Source organism: Anabrus simplex, chromosome 2 (genome assembly GCF_040414725.1).
Source record: "Anabrus simplex isolate iqAnaSimp1 chromosome 2, ASM4041472v1, whole genome shotgun sequence".
NCBI lineage: Eukaryota > Metazoa > Arthropoda > Insecta > Orthoptera > Tettigoniidae > Anabrus > Anabrus simplex.
The window spans coordinates 1,211,280,587-1,211,288,544 of NC_090266.1; positions in this window are offsets into that span (position 1 = coordinate 1,211,280,587).

The window sequence follows — 7,958 nt, forward strand, 5'->3', positions numbered from 1 at the left end:
ATTTTTTTTTATTTGGGTAAAGAAAACAGTTTGAGTTCGGAGTGAATCACTTGTGTCCTAGCACACGATTATACTTTTATCATGGTAATCATTTGCATTAACATTCATGGGAAAGTTCGAACACTTTCATAAATACTCGTGTCTATTAAGGAAATTATGCTGACTGAGATTTAAAGAAAAAATATCACATTTCCTAGAATATTGCAGTAGTGTCACATTTAAATGAATATTGGTTCGGACATTAAGTTTCACACAGGCAACGTGGTAATGAACTCAGTTCCACAAGAACGAAAGTAAGTTATATCGAGACGTTTCTACATGCGCACAGAATATAAGTTACACTTTACTGTTGTCACCTAAGTCCAATACACGACTTGTCATAAACAGAGTTCCAACACATGCAAAAATTATAAGTTCAACTTAACTGATGGACTCAAGGTCCATTATAAGACTTTGTTATACATTAGAGTTCACACGCGCACAATTTGTAAGTTCGACTTGACAGTCAGAGTTTAAGTCCCACATAAAGACTTTGAATATTCGAGATAGCCTCGGTCAGCACTCCGACGAACAACAACACTGTAGTGTGGAGAGTCAGGCTGGCCTCCCAGCTACGACTGTCTGATCAGGGTCAAGTGTGCTCTGATTATATTCAGTTTGGGGCTCCTACATCATCAGATAACGTTATCCCTTTGAAGCGGATTATCTCGTGAATCCCGCGACGGATTTTCTTGAGATTCATAATTTGAGACGTTTATGTTATCCTCTTCAAAATGTCATATCCCTCAAGTCGCTGCGATTATTATTACATAAGTTTTAATTTTTTCAATCGAATGTTCGCGAAGGCGTGACGTTCATATCCAGAACATACCAGGCCATGCAGGCTACACGTGGCGTCAGGAGGGCAGTCTATCCTATCCCTGCAGCTACGTCACACACACAGCTGTCGCTGGCTCGCCTGCTCGCTCCTCCGAACGTAAACAAACCAAGTTCGCTCTGAACGTCTTGCATGATGATGAAGTACAATTAATAGCCAAAAAATACGGCATGTACAGGTCGTAACCGGTACAGTATGTTTATTCGTACTTACTAATTTCTCATTATAAATTAACAAGTCATTTACAGGAAAGAAATATCATCAAACAAAAATAAATTCGTACGGCTGTTCGACTGAATGAACAGCGTAGGAGTCTTTGGGGTCTTCACTTCAGAGAGCCCCAGGATTGATTGATTCCTAGACAGGCTGGGGATTTTATCCGCACGTGGTTAGTTCCTTCGGCGCGGCACCTCCCTTTATTTACAGGTAGCGCAACCACAGCAGAATCACGTAATAGTAAGTATATCCCTTTTCATAAGTCATGAAGGGCATCCTGTCGTAAATCTGGGTTTAATTCACACGTAGTGCCGACCACGAGTTGCTGGGAACAGAAGATACTGAAAAATAAGTTATTTTACCACATATGATGATGATGATGATGATGATGATGATGCTTGTTGTTTTAAGGGGCCTAACATCGAAGGTCATCGACCCCTATATCACATATGAAAGAGTTGTGTTGTTGTATTTCAACTTAACATTGAACACATTGTTTCAACACCCCAAAAACTGCTAATTACTCTATTCTGGTAATTGCAAATTACCCAGGCTAGCACAACAGGAACGATTAATAAATATAACGAGATTACATTCCATCACATTGGCTTTTACATGATTTATTTTTAGCCCTATTATACTAACAGAACTGAATCGGGTTACGTTATGTAGTATATACAGGATAACTTACAAGAATGGGAAATTTTCGAAGGGTTATTGATGTAACAAGCAACACAGACCGTTTGAAAATTATAGGTACAAACTTCAGGGGTGTGTGCATGACAAAGAAAGAAGGGAACAAGTCCTAATTAACATAGATATTAACTGAGCCTCCGTGCCTCAGGCGGCAGCGCGCCGGCCTCTCCCCGCTGGGTTCCGTGGTTCAAATCCCGGTCACTCCATGAGATGTGTGCTGGACAAGGCGGAGGCGGACGGGTTTTTCTCCGGGTATTCCGGTTTTCCCTGTCATATATAATCCCAGCAACACTCTCCAGTATCATTTCATTTCATCTGCCATTCATTAATCATTGCAGTCGGCACAAATCCTATCCTCGCCGCTAGATGTGGCTTCATTCACTCCATTTCTGACCCGGTCGAAATCTCTTCGTTAGGAATCGTGTGTGGTACTATGGCAATTAAACACCAGTACGCGAAGTACTGTGACCTCAAACGAGCAAATCTGAGGACAGGTGAGCAGAGAGTACATTAGACACTGCACTGTGTCCAGTTTTTTAATGCTATTTGTTCGAGGCGTCGACCCATGTGGATCTTTTGCCCCTACTGGTACTATATTGTGTGAACCTGCGTGTAGTTGGAATGGTGGTAGTGTGGAATGTTGTGTGTGAGAAAGGGAAGTTTAAGGACGTCACAAACACCCAGTCCCCAGGCCAGGGATATTAATTATTAGAAATAAAAAAGCCTGATCCGGCCGGGAATCGAACCCGTGGCCGCCGGGTGACAGGCGGACACGTTGCCCCCTACACCGTGGGGCCGGACACTGTCCAGTTAGTCAAGTAATTTATTAACGTCACGAGCTGACGGACAGCTCTGCGTGCTGAGAAACGGCTGTTACGAGCGCTAGGCGAGAAGCTTGTTAGTAGACAGCGGAAATTTAGGCTCTAAAAGGTAATGTTTTATGCGCCTAAAATAGGCAGATATATATGACTGAGCAGATATCAAGAAAACATGAAAACTCTGTTGAGTAATCGGGGAATTCAACGAGCCATTGTCGAATTAATGACACTTTAGATTATTTTATTTTCGGCGTTACGGTTTCTTCAAGTGAACACGTCGAGCTCTAAAGACCAATAGTACACAGGTACCAGATGTGCAGTTGTTGTTCCAGTGAAATATGAAATTCCAAGTTTTTTTTTTGCTATTTGTTTTACGTCGCACCGACACAGATAGGTCTTATGGCGTCGATGTGATAGGAAAGGCTTAGGAAGTGGAAGGAAGCGGCCGTGGCCTTAATTAAGGTACAGCCCCGGCATTTGCCTGGTATTAAAATGGGAAACCACGGAAAACCATCTTCAGGGCTGCCGTCAGTGGGGCTCGAACCCACTATCTCCCGATTACCGGATACTGGCCGCACTTAAGCAACTGCAGCTATCGAGCTTGATAAATTCCAAGATTTAAGAAAGTTATATTTATAAAGGTAAAGAGATTGGGACGTTCATATTGTGTCACTTACTGCTAGCCTTTCCAAATCTGGGAAGGAGGAAGGGGTTGCTAACTCTCCTTGCAGTGTTTTATACCGGCTCGTAGGAATCATTGTAGATCTTTAAGCTACATGCTCTTTAAAAATAATGGCACAGTAGACCTTTATTATGAATAGTGTAAAATATCAAAATTAAAACAGAAATTCAAATCTAACGAAGGGAAAACTAGTCAAACTTGGCACTAAATTAGACTTATAATGGAAAGTAGGCGCTAACGTAAAAATAGGCATATTGTGGCATTATAGAACTGCTTTAAATAGACCTAAACGTTCATGAAACATGTAAATTTAAAAGGTGACGCATGTTTATGTTAAGGAAGAAAATAGGCATTTGCCTAAAATCCGCTGCCTAGTTATCAGATAGCACAAGCCTGGAGGAGTGTACATTACATGTTCATAACTACATTAGTCCGTGCAATATATGTACACATTTTTTCGCATAAGGACATACATAATTAAATGCGCTCAACACTGCGTTGGCATAAAAAATCGTGCTTTATAATCACCGTGTACTAGGAAAATAATGTAACGTGTTGGCGGAGTAAATAAGTAAACAAATGAGTACAGAACCTGGTAGCGTCCTATTTCTAAGATTTATTAACTAAGCACTACAATTACAGATTTACACACACACAGACGAAAGCCGAGCTTACAACTTACACACGTACACGGTTACACACTTACACGGTTCGCGCTCTCTCTCTTAGTTTCTCCTGTTCCATCTACAATGACACACACACACAGCGTCATCCATTATTTACACTACACTCACTCAGCCACTCAGTCACACTCGTTAGCGCTGTCACGGTCCACAGCCTACACGTCAGTCTCGCAGGTCGGGATAGTATCCGCTGTTCACTCAACCCGTCGAACCCCGTTCGCAGTCTGCGAACGTCGGCACCCAGTGTTCCCTTCGTGCTGCTCCAGAACACCCAAGTTCTTCTCCAGCAGTCGGCCTCAAGGGACTCACACACACGACATCAGGGAAACAGGAACGAGTCCTCGGCTCCAACAGGCAGATACTCCGTCAGGCTGACATATCAGTCCAGGCTATCACTGACTGCGCTCTTCACTAACTCACACCGGCGAACTCAGTCTCGCTCTCACTCACTCACTCCGTCTATCTCTCCTCTAACTCTCACTGACTACAGGCAGGTCGTTCCTCTCTTATATACCTGCGCTGGCCCTTCTAGAATCGTCCGGATGCTCGATGGATCCAGGAACCTCGCGAGATGGAAGATTCCAGATTAATAGTCGAGTCATTTCCGTCGTCCCATGCGGCGCGACCACGGATAGAAGAGAGAAGGGCCGGCCCAGCGCTTAAGTGTTGCTCGCGATTGGCGCGGTCGAGCGTAAGGGGGGTGGGGCGATGGGTGACGAGCTCGGCCCGTAGCAAGTTGGCATGGCGGACGCTATAACCATGACAATAACCAATCACTTTAACGGTTGACATAAAATATGAAGTACAAAATAAAATGCATTAATTATGTTAAGGGCGTAACATGCTCAACTCAGCTGTGAACAATTATGAAGCAGAATAATGCCGAATACTATGCTGCTTTTACATCACTTCTGTAGCAAAGGTCATGTTTTTATAAACATAAACAGAGGAAAATAGGCTTCGATAAACGTATCACCCTTCAAGTAACTGTGATGATACAGTAGTACACAAATAGTAACATACACTAACAAATTATTTTGTCAAACCTTATGCCACCGCCTATGTAGCTGTATGTTTCAACAATTACTTGTCGACCAAAACCGGTAACAGGAGCCTGTCACTGGTAGGCGTGCACACTGCACAGCCCTGAGTCAGCAACGTGGGGAAGAACGAGCTAAGTGAGGGGAAGAGACTTGTGTTCGTGTGCACAGGTATTTCAAGCAAGTGCACAGTGCTTACGGTGGGGAGGGTTTGACACCCGCGTATTAGGTGCACACACAATTAAAACGACAACATTCCAATGGCATTTGTGACAGCCCATTAATTACACATTTCAAAATCTAAATATATTGGCATCTGTGCATTTTAAGGTCCAGCTTTTAGGTCCATGTGTAAGGAAGTATTTGCTCACCTTTCAACAGCAAACAGGATTAAGTACGTGCGTAATATCAACTGCCAATCTCCCTCAGTCCATCTGCAAGGATGCATATGGTGACAAATTACATTTGAATATTCAAGTTTAGGTACAAGGTGTTACTTTACGAATCATAATTTCTTTTTGAATATTAAAATACTAGTATGTACAATAAAATAACATACTTGATACTTGCGCATTTTTATATTTCTCCAAATTATATTGCTCATATTTCTACTTCTTCTCCGCCTGGCTTCTGATTTGTCTTGTCTGTTTCTAATTCTCTAATTTTCCAACTTTACACTTACTGTCTCTGGTCGTTCTCAGATTCCTGCCTCACCCATTCCTCAGATCATATTTTCATCGAAAAATAATATCGTGTCCATTCATCCACCATCGTTAATTCCTTGTGCTGCCCGTCGAGACTCGTATTACCCAACGCAATTGTAAACAGTAAAGACAATTATACACACTGTATACTCTTAAAATATGCGAATTATATACAGTAGGCTTCATTAAGTATATATCATTAAGCTAAGAAATTTCACCCTTTATATTGAACATATGGCTGAGAATCTTATAAAATATGAAAAGATGTTTTTTCTCAGTTGACTAACGGCTGTATAATTTCTGTAGAAATACAAATTGACGCAAATACTACTTTAGAGGAAAGTTACACTGGAACGTTCAGGTACATTTATCTCAATAACTTTTCATCCATTGCTACACACACCACAAATGGATAATATTTAATTGTAAATGTTTACCTTTTTCAATTAATGTTTGAAGAGAATCCATGGAAAACTTGTTTTTCAAGAATAATATTTTACAGTTTTATGACTTCCGGCTGCTACTCTCTGGAAATGATTATAGGCCTATGTACATATCCAACATTTTTAACATAAAAGTCCTATGACTTTTGAGTTATTAATGTCTAAACTTTCAAGAAGTATAGTGTTATGGGATACAGCTTCTAAGGATAATGGCGTATTTATTTCCAGATAGATCAGTATATACCAGCAGCATAATTCGCATCTCGTTTTTGATTCTTATTACCTATTCCTCTTTAGATTTCTTCTCCTGGTTCTGGCTTCTGTTAAATAAACCTTTTTGCTCCCTGTAAAGGAATATTTTCAGTTAAAAGTAGAATGTTCGCCGTGATGTGTCCAGATATTATTCGCATGTTCTTCAATACATTCATCCTGGGCATTACAGAATCATTGTAAACTATTACTACTTCTTGAACACCCGTTTTGAGAATATTTAGACAAACAAAAACATTTTTAATGTTCTTTACCAAATAAAGCGATTACAACTCTCATTGGGTTTATGAGTGTCCACATGCAAGCATTTGACTAACAGATTTGCATCACTCTAACCCAGAGGTGCTCAGCTGGGCGCCCGTTGAGGCTGGCGTGACGTAAATGCGGGCAGCTTACATAAGAAGCATACGTCACAGTGAAGTGAGAGAGCGAGCACATCTCGCAGGAAAGCGAGGGAGAATTGACGTTCGATTGTGATTATGAAGCTGTCCTCCACTATTCAGCTAATACATTATTTCAAATTAAACTCTATAATCGCAACAGAAATTCTGACCTTTTCAAGATATTCTGGTTTGATTTATACTGCGCTCGATATAACAGTTAATTTTATTTTCTTATATTTATTCTCTCGAGGAAAACTGACACGTTATAATTTTTGTGTTACAATCTTAAAAAAGTACAGTGTGTAAGCGTACAAGCTACGATTTACAATTTCTTGAATGGGAATGACTGTATTTTCATTAAAATAACTAAAATTTCTGTTATTCGTTAAGCAAAAAGTAATATAATTACATATTTCAACAATGGTTTTGCACAGTATTGTAGTGCTGTGTGGCTTTCCCTGAATTTGTGAAAATAGTATTTAAAATTTAACAGCCTCAAAATGGTGAGAGGGATTTTCATTACGAGTGAGGACATAGATATTTACTATCCATGATTAAAGTACAACAACAACAACAACAACAACGTAAATATATCTACCAAATGGATATACATAAATAGGTAACTAATTTCTTACAAGGTTAATTGAAAATGACGTGGATTTCTGCCCTATTTCTTTCATTATTTTCTGCCTCCATTTCAAACTCGGGTATCGCAGAAGTTACCGAGAGTGACTCGGAGAACTTCGCCCAACCTCCACGGCCTGTGACGTAGCCACAACGTTACTGTGGTTGAATAGCAAACGCACATCGCCTGCGAGCCCGCCCACTTAGAGCCCTGGGCGCCCGCGGGACGGAGTGCCCAGCGTGAGCACCTCTGTTCTAACCCATGACATTTTCTGCGTTATGCATAAGTATAGGCAGTGGAACACCGAGGACGCTTAAGGTGGGCGTGGCTCACGAGGCGCATTTTATATTAACAATTGAAAGTTACATACAGGCATCGGAACTTCAGTAAATTCTATATCACGCAAAAGGCCATATCTCATAAAGCTCTTCCTATCCATTATTTTCCTTAAGATTGGTCACGCCTTTCAGCCACATATGGATATACAGTCCATCAGAACAATTTACGTTCTGTTTATTTTT